Below are 20296 nucleotides of genomic sequence, written 5' to 3' on the forward strand. Positions count from 1 at the left end.
TGTGTCATTTAATTTACCATATTATATAAATGAAGCTGTACTAAAGATGGTCCGTCTCTCTGACCTTAAGCACTGTTTTTACATGGCTGCGTAATAGCAGCAATCTGCCAAAATTTCATGATATTCATATAAAATACCAGCCAATATGCTTTATAATTCCATTTTTAATAAAGTGAGGAAGACTTTAGTCCTTAGATGCTTAATAAATGTTTATACAGTGATTACAGAAAAAAAATACACATTTCACTCTTTTTGAATGTTCAAGAACACAGTGTCTACTGCCTACCCTTTAAAAGAACTATTTAGCCAAATTATGTGTGCTCTGAATTTAAAAATACATTTTTAAATCGTCATTCAAAAAAATTTTGTCATTAAAATTGTGTCCACAGAACTGGCAATGATGCTTATAACATTTCTATTCTAGAAGAATTTGGTATAGCTGAGATTCATAAAACTGCAAGTAATGTCTAGATCCCACCCTTTTCATTCCATTTCAACATCATGCATGTATTAATTGTTATTTTCTAAAGATTTTTATAGATTGTGCAAAGGGAGCCCAGGTGTTTAAAAATCACTGTAATTAGTAATTAAATTACATAAAATGACTGTTTACCTAAAAAAAGTCTAAAAGCTAGACCAGTATTAATTACAGGTAATCAGGATGATTTTCCCCTTACTGTTTATTTGTAACACCCAGTTACACCTTGAACTTTTCTCATATATAACATTTGTCACGAGGAAACCTTTAATAGATTTTTACAAAATATTTCAGAAGCCAGTTCCAATTTGTGTATGAATCATATTTAAATTACACTATAAATAAAAATGTACAATAAATATGAAATGTACATTAGTGATTTAAATATTTATGACAATCCAATGATGAGTTGTTGAGGTATAATAATGGAAGAATATAGTTAAGAAACACAAGAAAAGAAGTAATAAAGAGGACAGGAGTCAGCCCCTTTTCCTAAATTTGGAAATTCTTAAAGACAATCTAGCACAGAAAAGAGCCTAATTCTTTCCCATTAGCTCTATCCCCAGATGATGATATGATCATAAGGAAGAACCAAAGAACCCTTAGCTTCACTCTCAACAGCAAAAAGACCAAAGAGAGTTTTTCTCTTTCCTTTAAGTGTTTTTAAAGAGTATACACTTTCATTATTATTAAAGTAATACATAGTTATTTTAGGAAATCTGGAAATTACAGAGTAGTATCAATGAGAAAAGTTAAATTGTCTATAATTCTAGAATCTAGAGACAAATACTTGTGCAGTTTGGTATATTTTCTTCCAGTCTTTTTTTCTATGCATATGGACATGAATTTTAACCTACTTTGCACAGTACTTTGAGTACAATTTGGCATTCTGCTTTTTCACTTAACACACCAGACATTTCCTTATGGTATTTTAAGTACCCTTTGAAAGCATCATGTTTAAGACCTAGATAATACTCCAACATATGGCTTCCCCATAATTTATTTAAAAGTTCTCCCATTGTAGGAATTTAGGTTGTTTCTAATTTTATGTTTATATATTTAATAATGGACATAATTTTGAAGATTTATCTATAGTTTTATCCACACCTCTGATTTCCTCCTGTAGAAAAAGATTTCTAAAATTAGAGGTCTAAGTCAGAGGTATCAACTTCTATTGATATATATTACCAAACTACTTTCTCAAAAGACTATACATATTTTTATTTGACTCTGCAGTTTATGAAGGTATTCCTTTTCCACTTCTAGCTTTATGCTTCAAGAATGTGGTGACATCAGTGACGTACAAACTGGTGAAGCATTTCTAATTCCTTTATAACTTACTATTCTAACATTGTGTTTAAATGCTATAAACTGAAAAGCTTCAGAGAGCATTTCAAAATGTACTTACACTTAAGTTAAATTACTCATAATCTACAGTTTAAAGAGTCGTGAACATCTTCACCAAATTTTACCATAATACCACCTGGCTCAGAACTCAGAAAAAAATAAAATTAAATTAAATAATGCTATCTTAGAAAGAGTGTGAGATTTTGAGCCATACAGACTTGAAGATAAAACAGAATATTGCGGCTAATGAGATATGTAACCTTGGAAAATTGTTTTAGCCCATTTGACTCTGTCTCTTCAACACTAAAATGGGAAACGCATCTACTTTTCTGGGTTGTTGCATGAAGTGTGTGTATGTGTGTGATCAGGTACTAAAAATAAAAAGGCTTGCTTATCACCATTCTATACATTCTATAGTGAAGCTCATCAGGAAACAAATCCCACCTAAGAGGCCTACAGTTATTAGCTTTTAATGTTTCATTCTTGCAAGTCCTTTATAGATTATTAAATATGTGAGGAATGCTTCTAACATAAAGGAGAGTAAGACAGAAAAAAAAGGGGGGGGAATCAGAGGGAAACAGACTATGCAGAGTGAGAAAGACTCCGACAAAATATAGTGTACCATAAAACAAGAACTGCATACCATAAAATAGGAATGATCACAGAGTAGAGAGTTCTTAAAAGTTACAAAAATAATAATAAAAGACAATATTTAAAAAAAACAACAGAAACAAAAAGAAATGGAAAGTAACAAGAAAAAAGAGAAAAATATCAGAATTAATCCAGAATAGCTAGCATTTTTTCCAATAGGAGTTACAGAAATAAAGAGAGAAATCAGAGGAAAGAAAATCACAATAATAATATAACAATGACAATAATAAAAAGAACAAAAAAATTACCAAACTGAAAGACAAGTTTGAAAAAGCACACAGGTGCCCAAAAAAGAGATCGTAAAATTTCCTGAGAATAGTAGCACCAACCATCAGAATGGCCTCTGACTTCCCAGCAGAAACACTACAAGATAACAGAGGCTTGAAAGTTCTGAGAGGAAGCTGCCTGTGCTCACCAAAACTACCAATCAAGCGTGAAAGGAAAGTAGAGACATTTCAAACATGTGAGGAGTCAAAAAACTTTCCCAAGCACCCTTTCTGAGAAAGCCACAGGAGGCAGGAATGAGATAAAGGTAACGTAGGATCCTAAAATCAAAAGCAGGAAAGAAAAGTTGTGGGATGACAGTTGTACTGGGCCCAGAAGCAACAGTGAAAACTGATGCAGGAGGATGAAGGGACACAACAGGAATATTTCCAGGACAAAAACAAAAACCGTTTAATGTAGCTAATAGATGATTTTATGAGTTCCACCTAAATCCATTCCCTTCTTCACTCCCAACCTTCCTCTGCCCCCATCAAGCTCAAGAGGAGTTTATTTTGTTGGTGTTTCAGAAGAACACTTTTCCTAGTTTCTTCTGGGTTCTGTGACTATTTTCATTTCCTAAGGTAAGGACCAAATTCGTCACTTGGCCTTTTGCCTTCAGTAATAAAGGCATTAAAGGGAATGCTGTCCTGAGAACAACAACAAAAAATCATTTTAAAATGGTATTTAATAGACCTGTCATAGAACACTGGGGAACAAATAGCAACAGATACAAAGAAAACATAGAAAAAAATATGTGAGAAAGAAAAAAAAAAACCAATCATAATACATGTACTGGTTCAGAAGTAAATGATACTCAATTATTATAAATGTAAAAACCATTAATTTAACAAACAACTATGATGTAGCTTTGTAATTAAAATGGAGGATAATTTGGATGGCTGGGATGTGATCTTAGAGAAACACAGTCTCAATTAACAAAACAAGAAGTAAATGGATAATAACAATTTATAAATTAAGAAATAACTATATAAGCATAGAACTATCAGAAGAAAAAATTAGAACAGTTGAAACTCGTCTCTTAGGAGTAGGAATGGAGAGAGGTATAAGAAGGTTGCTATTTTTCTTTCATTTTAAGCCTATATAATTTTTAAACTGTTTAGATAATACTTACATAAAATGATTAATTTAAAAAAATAATTTAATAAAACTCACCCTAAAACTTTGTTCCTTTAGAAAGAAAACTTGGAAAGAGAGGACAGAGAAAAAGAGCTAAGGGACAGAAAGGGAAAGGGAGAGGGAGAGAATGAAGTAAAAGCAAAAGAGACATTATATTGAGAGGACCTATAAAACACCTTAGAAAGTAGCTTTCTCAAAATGTTTTTCATTAAATGCAAAAGACAATCAAAGGTAATTTAACCTGATTGCTAATTACTGTCTCTGGAATGTGTTAATTATTGTACTATATTTGTAAATAAGAAATAAGCATCAGTAAAATATAGCTTAATTACTTACGCTGTATTTCTTCATTCACTCCCCCATCGTACCCTCACCTCACTCAGCCTACTCTTCTTGTGCATAGATAGCCACAACTCTCCCAGCGAACCATCCTGCCTCTAATCCCAGCCTAGGTTCTCTTCACAGAAGACCTGTCTTCATAATGACACTCCCAGCCCAAGAACTTAACACTGTCCATTGTCTACGTTTAAAGTACCCCGCCTGGCTGTGAAGACCCGGACCCTACTTACTTCTCCTCAAATCCAGTAACTGCCCAGGAAAAATCCTCTGTTCCAGTCACTAAGGTCTACTTCTTGCACAGCCATTCTCTCTGACCTTACCTGCCAAAGGACTTTTATAGTTCACGCTGTTGGTCACCCCAGAAAGGTTTCTATTTACCTCTTTCATCTACCCAAGTTCTCCCCATCTGTCACAGTCCAGTCAAGCCATATTGGCTCTAACATGCCTTCTCTGAAAATTCCACAGCACACATATTTAACCCTTCTCTAATGACCTTGACAAACATGCTTTCACCTCATATTAGCACCTATTTAAATATGCTCCTATTCCCTAATTGTATCCTATTTTTTTCAGTGCCAATTTTGTTTTCCTATAATTGTAGACAGTTCTGCAGCAGGAAACATACTGAACTCTACATTCCATAATATCTAAAATCATAAATGGAGTCCAGTACAGCTTTTTGGTTGCTTAAAAAATGTATTTCATAGCACCCCATGCATTTTTATACACATGCCACATAACCAAGATATGCTGAATAGTTTACTGATTAACCCATTTTAATCTACTAAATAAACATATTGTACTAATACAGTTGTCAAGTCCCTAGACCATTAACCTTGATGTTATTTAATTATTGCCTTTCATCTTTCTGACCCGAATCTGTGCTTTCACATGTATCCATCAATGTTGGCACACATTCCAATTTTCTAATTTAGAAGAAATTAGACCAGTATGTAAAAATTTTACAAAAGATTACTCAGATATATGGTAATCAAAAATAATCTATTACAAAATTCTTCACTAAATTCTCTTCATAATTTTTAATTTACTTCATTTCCAGTTAAAATTAAATGGATTTTAAAACAAATGGAATGTGGAGCATGGTGTAACAGATATTAAGAGGAAGAAGCCTCTGAAAGTTTTCTCTGAAATTCATGTTACCTGAATTTTAATACTTTAGGAATGAATATCCAATTAGAATTTGGAATTAAAGAAGAGTGATACGGTAAGAGAAAGAAATGTGAGAAAATCTTTGGTTCTACCGTGTGCAAAACCCTACTTCCAGTAGAACAAATATGTGTCCCCAACAGAAACTACGTTATTCCTGTTTTGAGAGAAATTTTATTTTAATTCTCCCCTTCCATCTCCATATGGCAAATGGTACATAGATGGGCCACAATTACTAAAAGAAGAAAATTCTATCGAATTTTCTATAGAAAAAAATCAAAATACCTATTATTACGAAAACCCACATGTGAGGTCCCTAGTAACCAGGCAACAAGTTGTCATGAGCCCTGCTGTATTGCTGGGAAAAGGCTTTGTCTTAATGCAAAACAAAAAACAAAAAACAAAAAACCAACCACCTGCTTTTGTCTCAGTTCCTGAAAATTTGCATAGCTATATTAATGAAAAAGAGAAGCCAAATTGGGCATGTTAGCATGAACAGACGTTCAATAAACAGTAATGGAATGGAGGAGATTTACACCCCTTTGTCGAGACAATTAAAAACAATTAACGTCTTCCTTGTCAACAGCCAGCTTCTAATAGTGTGTGTAAAATTCACAAGAGGTCTGCCAGTAGGATGTGTGACTATCGCAGCTTTCACAGAAAACTGTTTTGTTTTGTCCTACTTGTTCTGCAAGGTTTTTTAACAATTGCCTTTGGTAACTTAAGGAGAAAATTTGGCACAGATACTTTGTTAAAATGTACATTAAGGCTGCCTGCCAAGGTAATGGTATAGAACAGGTGCTGTCAGAGTCAGAAGGTGGAAGTGAAAGAAGGAAACCAATAGACAGAAGGAGCTGAGAAAGTGACCCCGAAACCCGGCAGCCTGCGCTTCGCACTGTTACCACCACCTGGCCCAGCCAGAAGCCACCCTTCAGCCACTGGTCCGGCTTGGGGTTTTACACATCCCACTGGCAGGCCTGGCTACATCTCCTGCCTTTTTTTTTTTTTTTTTTTTTTTTACCTCTTAGTAGAAGAAATTCTATTTTGTGAACTTTTTATTTCTTTCCCAATCTGAATATATAAGGAGTTAGTGATTTTTCTAATTTGTTTGAGCTCCTATTTTACAGCCAAGGAAATCATCATTTTTGTCTTATCATAAATTCCTATTTCTTGTTAGAAGTGATATATCTATATACGATAAGGTATTATGGATTGGGAGCTGACATCTTTGGGCTCTTTTATACATTAAAGAAAGTACAGATGGTCCCTGACTTACAAAGTCTCAACTTAACGATATTTGAACTTTAAGACGATGTGTGAAAGCAAGTGACACACATTCAGTAGAAACCATACTTCAGATGTTGATCTTTGATCTTTTTCCGGGCTAGCAATATGCTATATGCTACTCCTTTGTGATTCTGGGCAGGAGAAGCAGGCCGCAGCTTCCAGTCAAACCCGCGATCACGAGGGTAAGCGATTCACACACTTACAACCATTTTGTACCCATACAGACATTCTGTTTTTCACTTTCAGTATTTCATGAATTACACGAGATATTCAACACTTTATCATAGAATAGGCTCTAGTTAGATTATTTTGCCCAAATATAGATTAATGTAAGTGTTCTGAGAACATTTAAAGCAGGCTAAGCTAAGCTATGATGTTTAGTAGGTTAGGTGCATTAAATGCATTTTGGACTTAGGATATTTTCAACTTAATGATGGGTTTGTTGGGATGTAAACCCATCCTAAGGAGAACCGTAACCAAATTTTTATTTTATATATTAGAAACCTATAGCTGTTAAAGACAGAGGACCATGTTTTTGCTAAAAAAGCACATTTTAGAGGTATTATGAGGACATTTAGAATGCCCTTGTGGTTCACCTTTAATCTCTTCATTATTAGTATATTTCACTTGGACCAGCTTTAGCCCAGGGGCAGAACTGCTACACTGAGATCAGATAACAAAAGTTAACTTATATCAAGTGTTGACCTAGGAGGTGTGGGGAAGCAAATTCCTACACTAAATACTCCTAAAGTGTAATCCATAATACTTGTGTCCGTGAGCTATGAAGCCCTAGGCCTCAATTGCAGGGAAGGAAATCTTTTTGCCCTCTACAGTCTTAAGTTGGTGGCCAGGGCCCTGTAAATTAGACTGACAAAAGAGAGAACAAGAAGAGAAAATCAAACAAAAATCCTCTAGCATGTGCACTGGGAGAAGGAGCACTCAGAGATGAGTAACTCAAAGGGGAAGTTAGAATTTGGGGTATATATGCTTAACTCACTAAGGGAAAGGGAGGGGGAGAAAGGGCACCTATGGAAAAGCAAATCACTTTTTGGAAAAATAAAAGGACCTTTAGGAAAATATAGATGGAGGATATGACAGTATTGTGGTAATGTCTGTCTGGGTGTGGTGACCTTAGAGTTGCTTTGCAGAAAGGGATTCAATGACTTCTGAGTTCTTTTGGAAGGCTCTGCGTTTAGGCAGATAAGGGATTTCAGGAACTCAAATACCTTCAGCTCAAAGTAATTCTTATACCAAAGAAGCAAATTTAGGGACGGCATATCATGATCGCCTTCACAACATTCCCAGTTTTAGAGCTCTCATTCCTGCTTCTTTTCTACTCATTTACTTTTCTACTCTCAATTCTATTCTTCATTTTATTTGCTTTAATTTGGCGATTTTTAACCTGTATTTTGACTGACAGCAAGCCAGAAAAATGTCCACTATTCCATAACACTAAGCAGCATTTCTTTGAGAACTGCCTCTTCTTCATTTTGTAAAATACTGCCTTTACCAGATGGACAACAGGTTATATTAAGGCTGACAGTTTCTAAACGCAACCTGGTATCCTTGTTTATATTTTCTTTTTTCCTTAAATATTCTATATAATTAGGTTTTATATTTTTAAAAGTTTTTTTCATTTTGAAAAAAAAAATAATGTAAACGTCCTGCCAAAATTATTGGGTTTATTGAAACTACCAGTTTGTATCTCCTTATCCTTAGGACACCAAAAAGACATGAAAGCTGATATCCTACTCTGTGCAGCTTTGGCTGAGTATTCATAGTCCTTCCAGAATTACATGTGGTCACACAGAAAAAAATTCTCAGAAATGCTCCACTGGTTCCAAGGACAATCCAGCAGAAAAATGATCATAAGACAGCACACTTAAAGGAGTAATGCCAGAAAAGCTGGTCAAAGAAAAGTCTCTAGAATACAGAATATTACAGTAGTAAGAAATATAGAATCTATTTTTATAACTGAACCCAAAATGTCCACACTATACAATAATATACAGTTGACCCTTGAACAACATGGGTTTAAACTGTACAGGCCCACTTATATGCAGTATTATAAATGTATTTTCTCTTCCTTATAATTTTAATAACCCTTTCTTTTCTATAGCTTATTTTATTCTAAGAATACAGTAAATAATACATATAACATACAAAATGTATGGTAACAGACTGTTTACATTATTGGTAAGGCTTCAACAGTAGGTTATTAGTAGTTAAGTTTTGGGAGAGTTGAAAGTTATACACATATTTTCAACCGTTTGGGGTTTGACTCCCTAGGTCAACTGCATACTATTAAAGTAATTTTGTGATTTGTTAATTGCCGTAATTTTTAAAATTATTTATTTATTTAAGTAATCTCTATACCCAATGTGGGGCTCAAACACTTGACCCTGAGATCAAGAGTCACATGCTCTTTCCACCAGGCCAGCCAGGTGGAATCACCCCAATCACCATAATTTTTAAAGGCTCCTCATTAAATTATTTTTGCTTACATAACAAGTGAAATTTATCTTCTTGATAATTTACCTTACCTTATAATTTACATTACCTTATAATATATGATTCATATAACTAGAGTTACCATTTCATCTCATTACAAAAGAAAGCTTTTATAATGTATTTATTTTGACAATGTATTTTCTAGAGTTAAAAAGTTAATAAATAAAAACTGGATATATTGTATTTCTTTTGCTAAAAATCATTTTCTTCATGTATTCTTAGTTTCCTCCAAACCTTTTTTAAAGAGAATTTATTGACATATTTTTTACTTACAAATTGACATGTTGTTTAAAAATTGCTTTTCATATTGATTTACTTTGATGGTGCCTCTTACTATAAATCTAAAAGTAAGGAGGAGATGCGGAAAAGAATTTTGCCATTTATGACAACTGATCAGGGAAAGAAGAGGATATGATCATAAGCAGTCTTTGCAGGGAGCCTCTGGTAGGTAGGTCAACCTATCCATTTTCCAGAGTTTTACATTCAATTCTGTTATCCTACACCATAAATATTGAGAGCCTGCTATGTGCAAAGTACTACAATAGATACTGAGAAAACAAGGTGAATTAATCCAGGTTCTTGCTCATAAAGACCTTATAATCTAGGAAATATATTTTATTTATATAGGTATGAAGGAGGAAGAACGGCCTGCCCTCCTTTCTTATATATAGTAAACTAGTGCTGTGAGAATTTGACCACCCTAATTTGAAGAGAATGTCTAATATCCGATGAAGTCTTTCTAGTCTAACTGCCACTATTCGCAACTATATCTAAATTCCAAAGTATGGCTCATTGAGGACATTCATGATCTGCCTCTTCCTTAATTCTTTAGACATATCGCCCTATCTTAAACACTATACTTCAGACATCACAAACTACTCTGCAACTAAAATTTAATACCCCTTCACCTTCTACTGCCACATCACTCCCTGAGCATCCATCCCTAGTCGGGCTTAGATGCTCACTTCATTTCTGCTACTGTACCTCATGCTTTTCCCTACTGTTTTCATTTATCACACTACATTGTACTTGCCTATTTTTTGACATCCACTACATTGTAAGGTCTTGAGAATTAGATACATATTTTCACCATCATGTCTTCAAAGTAAATGGCACATAATAGGTGTTCAACAAATATTTGTTGAATGAATGAATGATTACTTCAACTTCTATTTTCCAAGAGAAATAGAATATTGCTAACTGGTCCATTCCATGATCTTTCAAGTAGAAAGCTAAATAATCTCAAATGATGGCACAATCTGTAACTAATTATACTGATTAAAATCTCTTAAATTATAATTATATGAAGATTTACTTTCCTTTAATTTAATAGCCATAATAAAAAATGCTGCTAGCAATTTCTAATTAGTTGTTTTTTTCCAAATCCATATTAACTTAGGATTCAAGTACCACTGTGATACATTTATATAAGATAATTCATATAATTGCTTAGCAGAGTATGTGGCTCAGAATTGATGGTAGTGCAGTGGACTACCTCATGGGGATGGCAATAATGAATGTGGATCAATGATGTTATATAAAAATTATATGGAGGACTTATGTATCCAAGAAAATATAAAAATAAGTGATAAAAATGTAGACATCTATTTCAAAATATGGGAAATGCATAGCCATATATCTTCTTTACAAGTAATCTGGTTATTAGCATTATTATTAGATTAAGCATGCTAACTACAAACCATTGTATTGGAAAAAAGAATGTAAAATATAATTGCATAATTTTACAGTGCTTTGTAATGCATGGAATAATTCTCTGCAGTGTTCAAAAGTGTAAGTAAATGATATTGACATCTGAATACTTTTTGACAAAAACAGCAGTTACAGAGAGAAAGAGGGGGAAAGGTTTTTATATTCTCTAACTGTTCAAACAGTTTTACAAGTATTTGGAAAAGGTCACCAATAGAGGGCTTACCTGGGGTCAAATGAGAGAGGCCCTAAACCATCAAAAGTTATCTCCAATGTCCAGCTGGGAGATCTAAAACAGAGAATAACAAAGACAGTTTGTGACAAAGCTGACACACAGTATTCTGGAAGGAGTGAAATCAGTTGTGACATTTTTCATTTATCTGTAAATGTCTCTTTGGCAGTAGACTCACTCAAAACGACAGTTGCTTCTTACAGAATAGGGGAGGCGATGGTAAAATAGAGGAATCCTGACAGTTGCTTTAATGAGATTCTGCATTAGGGCTACTCTAACACTATCCGCCAACAAGGAGCTTTCCCTTCATTTTCAGTATCATAATTCAGTAATCTGGAAAATGTTCTCTCTCTGAAAAACTAAACCATCCAGTCCCTAATAGCCATTGCCAAGTTTATTTTCCTCTTATCTTTCAATTAGAAAAAAAAAAATTATAAAGCAAGCATCTAAATAAATGTCAGCCATACAGACCAATTATGTCTTTTTATTAAAAGAGTACAGTTTTTATTAAAAATGGCAATATGGAGGGGCGCCTGGGTGGCTCAGTCGTTAAGCGTCGGCCTTCGGCTCAGGTCATGATCCCGGGGTCCTGGGACTGAGTCCCACATCGGGCTCCCTGCTCAGCGGGAGGCCTGCTTCTCCCTCTCCCACTCCCCCTCCTTGTGTTCCCTCTCTTGCTGTGTCTCTCTCTCTCAAATAAATAAATAAAATCTTTAAAAATAAATAAAAATAAAAATGGCAATATGGAGTATGACTGAACAACTCAAAGCACACTCTCCAATAACTCAGTATTTGTTTGAAAATATTAGGGAGTACAATTTAAGCTACATCTTAAAAGTCTTTCATTTTAATATTTTAAGTTCCTAAGGGAAAGGAAATTATCAGCAAAGTAGTTTCACTAGTCCTTATAATTTGAGCAACTCTAAACTAAGCAGTCTAAAGATTCCATTTCATTTACCCATTCAACTGTTCTTTGATCCTATGCTCAGTACTTAGCATAGTTGCAAAGCAACTGGAAAAAAACTTACTTCTAAAAAAAATGTAAATTATAACGTGCAGGGAAAATGCAATTCAATCCAGGGCTACCCAGCGTCTACTACCTACTAGTCAACCAATAGGTATTTACTGAACTGGGAAGCTGTACAAAATCAAATCTCTGTGAATAGCAAAATGAAAAGAACATGCATTTTGGCATTTTATATGCCAATGCAACCCATGTCATCATGGATTCAAATTCTAGATTCCAGAGAAGTGAACTAATTAAGAGACACTGAAGAAGTAACAAGCTCTCATTTCCAATTTCCTTATCCTTAAAGTAGTGTTAATAATATTTACTGCATGTGATTGTTGCTATGATTAAACAAATGTTCCAGGAAGGGATAAAGCACCTAGCACAGTTCCTGGCTCGTACATAGTAAGTTGTCAATAAATGGTATACCTATTATAATTATGAAGCTTTACTGTGATCAAAACAAATGATACCTTTTTCAAATACAAGAACATAAGTAGCAACACTAAGTAGGAGGGAACCCTGGCTGTCAGGATACTATATTATAAGAACTTTACTTCTACCTCTTCTACTAATAGCCTCTTTGCAACTCAGTTCTCTCATCACAAAAATGGGACTGACATTCCTACCTTTAAATAAAACTCCAACTTAGCTTGGCTATGAAAGCTGTCTGGGTACTTTAAGTATCCAAATAGTATACATTCTTGGAATATGGCCAGTGAATCTGGCAGGGAGCACCATTTAAGGTTGGCAAGTTAACTGTGATCTAAGATTTCGGGTTGATAATTTTACCCAGCTGGACAACATTTAATTTTGAGATAATGTTCAATAAAGCTGAAAAGCTGCTTGAGCAGATAAATGTGTACAGACTCATGAAAGTTTTTGTCTCCTTACTCTATCTTCAGTTTGCCTACAGCACTGGTTCCCAAACTTAGCTATACATTAAAATCACTAGGGGCATTTTTTTTTTTAATGCTAGTATCTATGCACACCCAGACCAATTAATTCAAAATATTTTTTAGAAGCTTCCTAGGTAATTCTAATGTGCACCCAGGGTTTAGAACCACTGGCCTAGAGCTGGATACTATGTTTCTCCAATAGACTGTTGCCTTTAATCCATTTTTCCTCTTTTTTGCTAGGCAAAGCCTCTGATTCACCTTAGGTGTCTTTTTCCTAAGAAATTCTGAAGAAGATGCTTATGCCCAGATTCAGGACAATCTTGATTTAGGCTCAGTAAATCACAGTGGTCCCAACTGCTTTGCCAGGGATTGATTTACGGATATATATGTTATCCATATCTAGCCAAAGATGAAGGGAAAGGTGTTCTGGGGCTCCTAGCAAAGTTCCCACTCTTCTAACAAAATGCTTTTTTCCCTGCTGTTATATATGGATATGATGCCTAGAATTGATGTAGTCATCTTGTGGGCATGAAGGAAGTTAGTCTGAGAACAAAGCTACCATCTTGAGGATGGCAGAGCAGAAGGATAGAAAGAAACAGAGTCTGGGATAATGTCATTCAGCTGCAGCATTAATTTGTCCCACTTCTGGACCTGTTATGTGAAATAAATTCAAGCAGCATCAAAGCATTGTGTACTTACATAGCATCCCAAACAATATTAAACAAACAAAAAGAGGTAGGTATATCCCAAGCCTAAGTTTAGGTCAAAAAATTTCTTTCATTGCTTATATTTTGAAACATTTTATGAACTAAACCAACTGGTGAAAAATGTCCCAATTTTTCTTACAAACTAGACAATTCTTAGTTTTATTTAAATGGCTTTATAACACTTATTTTTACTAAGAAACACTGTGTAATATGTGATATAAGAAAATTAATAGCAGATCCTGTCAAATATTTTTTTTCAATAGTACTAATTTGTTCTAGTTTTTTATACACAAACATAATGTACAAAATTAAAATATATTTTTCTGCAGCACATGTATATAAATACGTGCATGTGTTTGCTTTTTTAAATTGTTGCCAACCATATGGTGCTTAAAGTGGAGAAAAAATGTTTTTTAATATCCAACCACAACAATCACATGATTTCCTAATAACTCTGTTTTTGCTTTTAATTGATTCTATATGTAGCTTTCACTTTTTTTAGTTTTCATTTCTTGAATGTAGTACGTCTTATTATTAAATGTCCAGATCATAATTTTGGTTCCAAAACGTCCCCTCTTTTTCTAAAGTAGTAATTTCCAACCCAGAAAATACTAGGGATACTTTGGTATGATGCTTTACAGTCAACCACACAGTTGGAATGAGATTAAAAGGGATGTGTTCCAAGATCTAATATGAAGTTTCAAAGTGACATATACTGTAATCACTATGCTCCAATTTGACATTTTAAATCTGGATGCTTCCAAAACTTTAAGTCCTTTGTGTTGCTTCTCCCTCTCTCCATCCCATCGGCAATTTCTGTATTATTTATTCAACAATATAAAAAAAATCACCAGCAATCTTGTCAGAAAGGGGGAAACCAGACTATCCTTGGTAGATGGATGGGCTCTGCTAGATAGAGAATAAAACAATGTATCAGGAGTTTGAGCTTTTGGGAGCTGTCAGAAATGATGAGACAGCAGGAAACAGGACGTGTAGATGATGGAAGTCTCCAAGACATGATCTCTTCCCACATAACCCATCAAATCTTCAATTAATTTATAAATTTATAATTGTCATGGCATGTATAATGTGATGAATTTCTTGCAAAAGTCAATAGGGGATATAGTTTGGTGCAGGACCAATTAAGTGTAGAAAGGATGAAACTAAGTGGGTTCAATGAAGAAGGAAAAGAGTACTGGAAAAAAAAAAAAAGAAGGGCAGAAATTCTGAGAACATTCCCTCCCCCAGAATAGATTAAAGTGTGAAATGTGTTCAAGCCAATTTTCCCTCAGTATAGTCTGAGAAATCTTAGTGTATACGTTTGTCTCCCTCACTATTCTATGAGCTCCTAAGAACAATGCTATCTTGTACTCTTTGAATCATAATAGAACTCAATAAATGATTGAATTTGATTCAAGTGGGAAAGCTCCTCCAAAAAAGGTATTATTGCCTACTACTCCCAAATTTAGGCAAGCTCTATACCCAACTGTCCTTTCCTACAGGAAATATTAGTAAGACTGACCTCTCAATAGTGCTAAGAACTTCGAAGAACTGAAAGTCTCATGGGCAAGTTTGATTTGAGGTCATCCCTGTATCTCCACATAACTTACTGCTTAGCAGAGGCCCTAGAATAGCAAGTACATATTGTTTAGTGTTTTTATTTCTATTATAACTATCCTTAGATAATAATTTCATTTACTTTTTGGACCACTAAAGGACAACCAATAGAATCAGATATTTCATTTCAGAAGTATAAAATTAGCATTGGTTTAAAAGGTTCTACAAATTTGTAAGAGGAATTTAATATTTTGTAGTTTATTGCTGGAGGCAAGCCCTTATATCTTGTGAATCCCATTTCATTCATAGAAATATATGAGATGTCTTAAGAACCATTGGTATTTCAATTGTAAATATTAAGGAAAGCTGCATTACAATGCAGACAGGTAATCCTGAGGCCCAGCAGAGCAATAATGATTAATAACACACTCTAGAGGGAGTATAAATTTTAATACTATCACTCATAAAATCCATGTTTCAAACGTTACAAAACAGAATCAAGTTTACCAAAAAGCAAATAAATCATCTTGCTTTGGGGCTACTTCTTCTTTATCTCTGATTTTTAAATAATCAGCACCATCTCCCGAGAGCAGATAAACTATACTTACCTGCAAGTTCTGAAATCCTTAAAGAGGACTCTCATTGGATTCTGCTTCTAGTAAATTCCACTCCCAGTGTTTATTCAAATTTACGTTTAAAAAGAGAAAGGAGACTTTAGGGAGGTGGCCTTCATAAGGATTTTATTTGCTGATTATAATGATGATGCACAATGCCTTTTCACAAGATTGCATGGGTTAGAGGGTAATCCCACTATCACTTTTGCACTGATGAGAGCCCTATTTGAGTGCTGATCTCACATCTGGTCTCCAAACTAAGACAGAACTAAAAGAATCCAAAAACTATGCAAAGAGTCACAGAAATCATGACTAAAACCGCTAGAACTAAATGAGCAAAAGTGAAAGAAAATGTAATGAAAACTGGTGAACAATTCTGAAGAAAAAACAACCCTCCATACAAATATAAGGCCAAATAAGCACAAACATCAATAGGTTTATTTTTAATGGTGCTATTGGGAACTAACTAGATGACGTTCATGATAGCTTGTTTATTTGTTTCATTGCTTTTTAATACCCATAATTTTATTCTTTTCATAAATTTATTTCTTTTCAAGTCACAAGAATTATCTAAGTCAATGTGCTTAACCTCAGTAAATTGCTTCAACAAATCAGTTAATAGTTTCACAAAATAATGTGATCATACAAGAGATGAATCAATTGTCCCATTCAATATTTTAATAGCCACATTTCCTATTTCCTACGTTTGTAATATTTTATATCTTCTATAAAGATATTCCTACAATGCTAAGCATGCTAAAGGAGTTTAAAATATAAATGAAAGGAAAAGACTAACACACAAAACAATAGCTATTTTTAGTCAATATGATTGATGCTTTTAGTTCATGGTAATATGAGGACAGGTAATCTTCCCTACAGAGAAAGTATGAAACATCAAGTTGAAGTAAGCTCTCATGTGTGTTTTTAGATCCATCTACTTTACAGATTGGCAAACGTTTTTTTGCAAATGTTCAGATAGTAAATATTTTTGGCTTTGCTGGCCTTCTCTGTTGCAACTATTCAGCTTTGCTGCTGCAACGTGAAACAGCCATTGACAGTACGTAAGAGCATGGCTGTGTGTGTTCCAATAAAACTTTATGAAAACTGCTGGAGGGCCAGATGTGGCCTGGGGAACATAACTCGACAATCCCCAATGAGTTCATCATTTTAAGAAGTGATGGATCTCATTTTCAATATGAAATAGAAAGCAAGAAAAGAACTGAGGTCAGGTAGAATTTTTGCAGATACACCCTGAAATTCCAGAGCATCAAAAACACCTATATTTAAATATAATTTTTTTAAAAATCTAATGGATGTTTTTATTGGCTATTTTATATTATCCATGCAAACTCCTCCCACCAGCAGGACAGATTCCTTAGAACCCACCAATAGATAAAACTCTTCCTGTCGTTGAATTTCCTTGGCAATTGAAATAACTTGGACAAGTCTACACTTCAAATTTTGACAATTAAAAGCTTACTTATATTTAAAAAATAAAAATAAAAGACATTTTTGTATCACTCACATGTGCTCCAATTTTCTACCTCTTTCCTAGAAATCCAGATATTTTGCTACATCAGAAAGTAGAACAGAACAAAAATATTATTAAGTACAAGTATCCTTTTTTTTTTTTTTTAAAGATTTTATTTCTTTGACAGAGACACAGCGAGAGAGGGAACACAAGCAGGGGGAGTGGGAGAGGGAGAAGCAGGCCTCCTGCTGAGCAGGGAGCCCGATGCAGGGCTCGATCCCAGGACCCCGGGATCATGACCTGAGCCGAAGGCAGATGCTTAATGACTGAGCCACCCAGGCGCCCCAAGCACAAGTATCCTTAAGCATCATGACAACTTCTTCCTTTCAATCCACCTTCCATCATGTAATAGATCACAACACATTCAAACTTCTGAACAGAAAATGTTAGTAATTGTACTATGGTTCTCAATTCTTCCAGTGATAAGCCACTAATAAAAATGTCAATGTTATGGGGCGCCTGGGTGGCTCAGTCGGTTAAGTGGCTGCCTTCGGCTCAGGTCATGAACTCAGGGTCCTGGGATCTAGCCCCGCGCCCGGCTCCCTGCTCAGCGGAGAGCCTCCTTCTCCCTCTCCCTCTGCCTGCCGCTCACCTACTTGTGCTATCTCTCTGTCAAATAAATAAATAAAATCTTAAAAAAAAAAAAGTCAATGTTATAAAATACAACTAGTATACACTAGCTAGCTATTTAAAAATTCAGCCTACTAATGGGGCGCCTCGGTGGCTCAGTCGCTTAAGGGTCTGCCTTCACCTCAGGTCATGATCCCAGCACCCTGGGATCGAGCCCCGCATGCATCGGGCTCTATGCTCAGCAGGGAGCCTGCTTCTCCCTCTCCCTCTGCCTGCCTGCCTACTTGTGATCTCTGTCAAATAAATAAATAAAATCTTTAAAAAAAAAATAAAAATAGAAATTCAGCCTTAGTTACTAAGACTTACTTCTTCTCTATTGTTTCCTATAGAAAAGCTATAGGGGCGCCTGGGTGGCTCAGTCGGTTAAGCGTCTGCCTTCGGCTCGCGTCATGATCCCGGGGTCCTGGGATCGAGCCCCGCATTGGGCTCCTTGCTCTGCGGGAAGCCTGCTTCTCCCTCTCCCTCTGCTGTTCCCCCTGCTTGTGTTCCCTCTCTCTCTCTCTCTGTCAAATAAATAAATAAAATCTTCTAAAAAAAAAAAAAGAAAAGCTATAAAAAGTGATCATGATCCAGTTTTCACAAATAACAATAATAAATAATGAATATTGATTAATTATTATAGGCCAGGCAATATTTCAAGTACTATACACTTATTAAATCATTTAATAGTCAAATCAATCCCACATAATGCAGATAGTATTATCATTCTCATTATACAATAAAGAGAAAACTACCACAGAGAGGTTATACAGCTTGTCCAAAGTCACAGGGCTACTATGTAGCAAAGCTAGGATTTGAAAGCAAGTGCTGTAGCCTCCAAATGCTAATGAGGTCAAGGCCAGGATTCAGTGTCCACAGGAATGCTAATGCACAGCCTGTGTGCTCTACACTCTAGAAAATGTCACCACTGGGAAAGATGATGAAACAAGAACTAGAGGTACACATAGAGAAGTACAAGCCAGAAGTGGTAGATGAAGGAACTTCCTGAAAGCTTATAACTGGGGAACCAAAATCGTTTATCCAACAAATGCTACAGGTCAATAATCCTCCTTGTAGACATGGCAAACACATTTATTTCAGGCTTTGGAATCAGCCTGTTTAAATCCTAATTCCATGGGGCGCCTGGGTGGCTCAGTCGTTAAGCATCTGCCTTCGGCTCAGGTCATGATCCCAGGGTCCTGGGATCGAGCCCCGCATCGGGCTCCCCGCTCCGCGGGAAGCCTGCTTCTCCCTCTCCCACTCCCCCTGCTTGTGTTCCCTCTCTCGCTGTGTCTCTCTCTGTAAAAAAAAAAAAAAAAAATCCTAATTCCATACTACTTACTAGGTCATTTTTTTGACTACTTATAATTTATGAAACTCAGACTCCTATATAAAATAAGGATAACAATCAGAATTGTTTTTCAGGGATGTTATGAAGATTAAATAAGCTCCTAAGGGCTTGATACGCAGTAGGTGCCCACAAAATGATAGCTGCTATTATTAGTCAGGGTTTTGTTTATTTTTAATTACAGCAATGGCAAACGGTAGCTATGTTAAAAGACACCAGACATCTGGATAAAAAGCTAAAAATGTATCCAAACATTTAAATGGCTTGTCTATATAACTTTGAGTTTCTCAAAATTTACTGATTACCTCCTATGTGCTAGAAATCACATGCGGAAAAAAAAAAAAAAACCCAGTTGTGATTAGTCATAAAAACATACTCTCTAGAAGACTGACTGAATTTTTCACTTTCATCTGAACATATTACATATACAACTATTAAGTTAATTCAATTCACAGAGCTTCCTACCTTGTCTGTGACTACAGTATGCTCCCATAATTCCTTCAGTCTTACAGGGCCAGACAGTGTGAACACCCCTTCTCACCCCCCATCTGCTTACTTCCAGTTTAAAGCAACTTCCTTCTTCCATTTTCCCCAATGTGCCATAGAAATATTATCATTTATTACTGTCTATGTGTGCACCAAAGATAGAAAAGAATTGTATTACTGAATGCCATCTGATATATTTGTGATTAAATAAGGAGATGGTGACAAACGTATTTTACTGTAGCTAAATCATATGCCACTAAATTTTTTAACATGATATTAACTATGTAACATTGGGCACAATCATAAAGAAGGAGATCATATTTCAAAGAGCTTTTGTTAATTCGAAAGAGAGGAAAAAATAGAAAGACATGCATATGAACAAAAAAAAAGGAATAAAGAGACCAATCATATTCATA

General features: G+C 35.1%; 1 protein-coding gene across 1 annotated transcript in view; it reads right to left on the reverse strand.

Annotated features, from left to right (window-relative positions):
• The window catches only part of NAALADL2 (N-acetylated alpha-linked acidic dipeptidase like 2), a 1292620-nt gene that overhangs the window by 1194917 nt on the left and 77407 nt on the right, over window positions 1–20296 (reverse strand). Inside the window, exon 2 of the mRNA XM_032407181.1 lies at window positions 11115–11177. The gene's annotated coding sequence lies outside the window, so the exon portion shown is untranslated. The remainder of the gene's footprint in view (window positions 1–11114; window positions 11178–20296) is intronic.

The sequence above is a fragment of the Phoca vitulina genome, unplaced genomic scaffold, assembly GCF_004348235.1.
Source record: "Phoca vitulina isolate PV1807 unplaced genomic scaffold, GSC_HSeal_1.0 scaffold8, whole genome shotgun sequence".
Classification (NCBI taxonomy): Eukaryota; Metazoa; Chordata; class Mammalia; order Carnivora; family Phocidae; genus Phoca; species Phoca vitulina.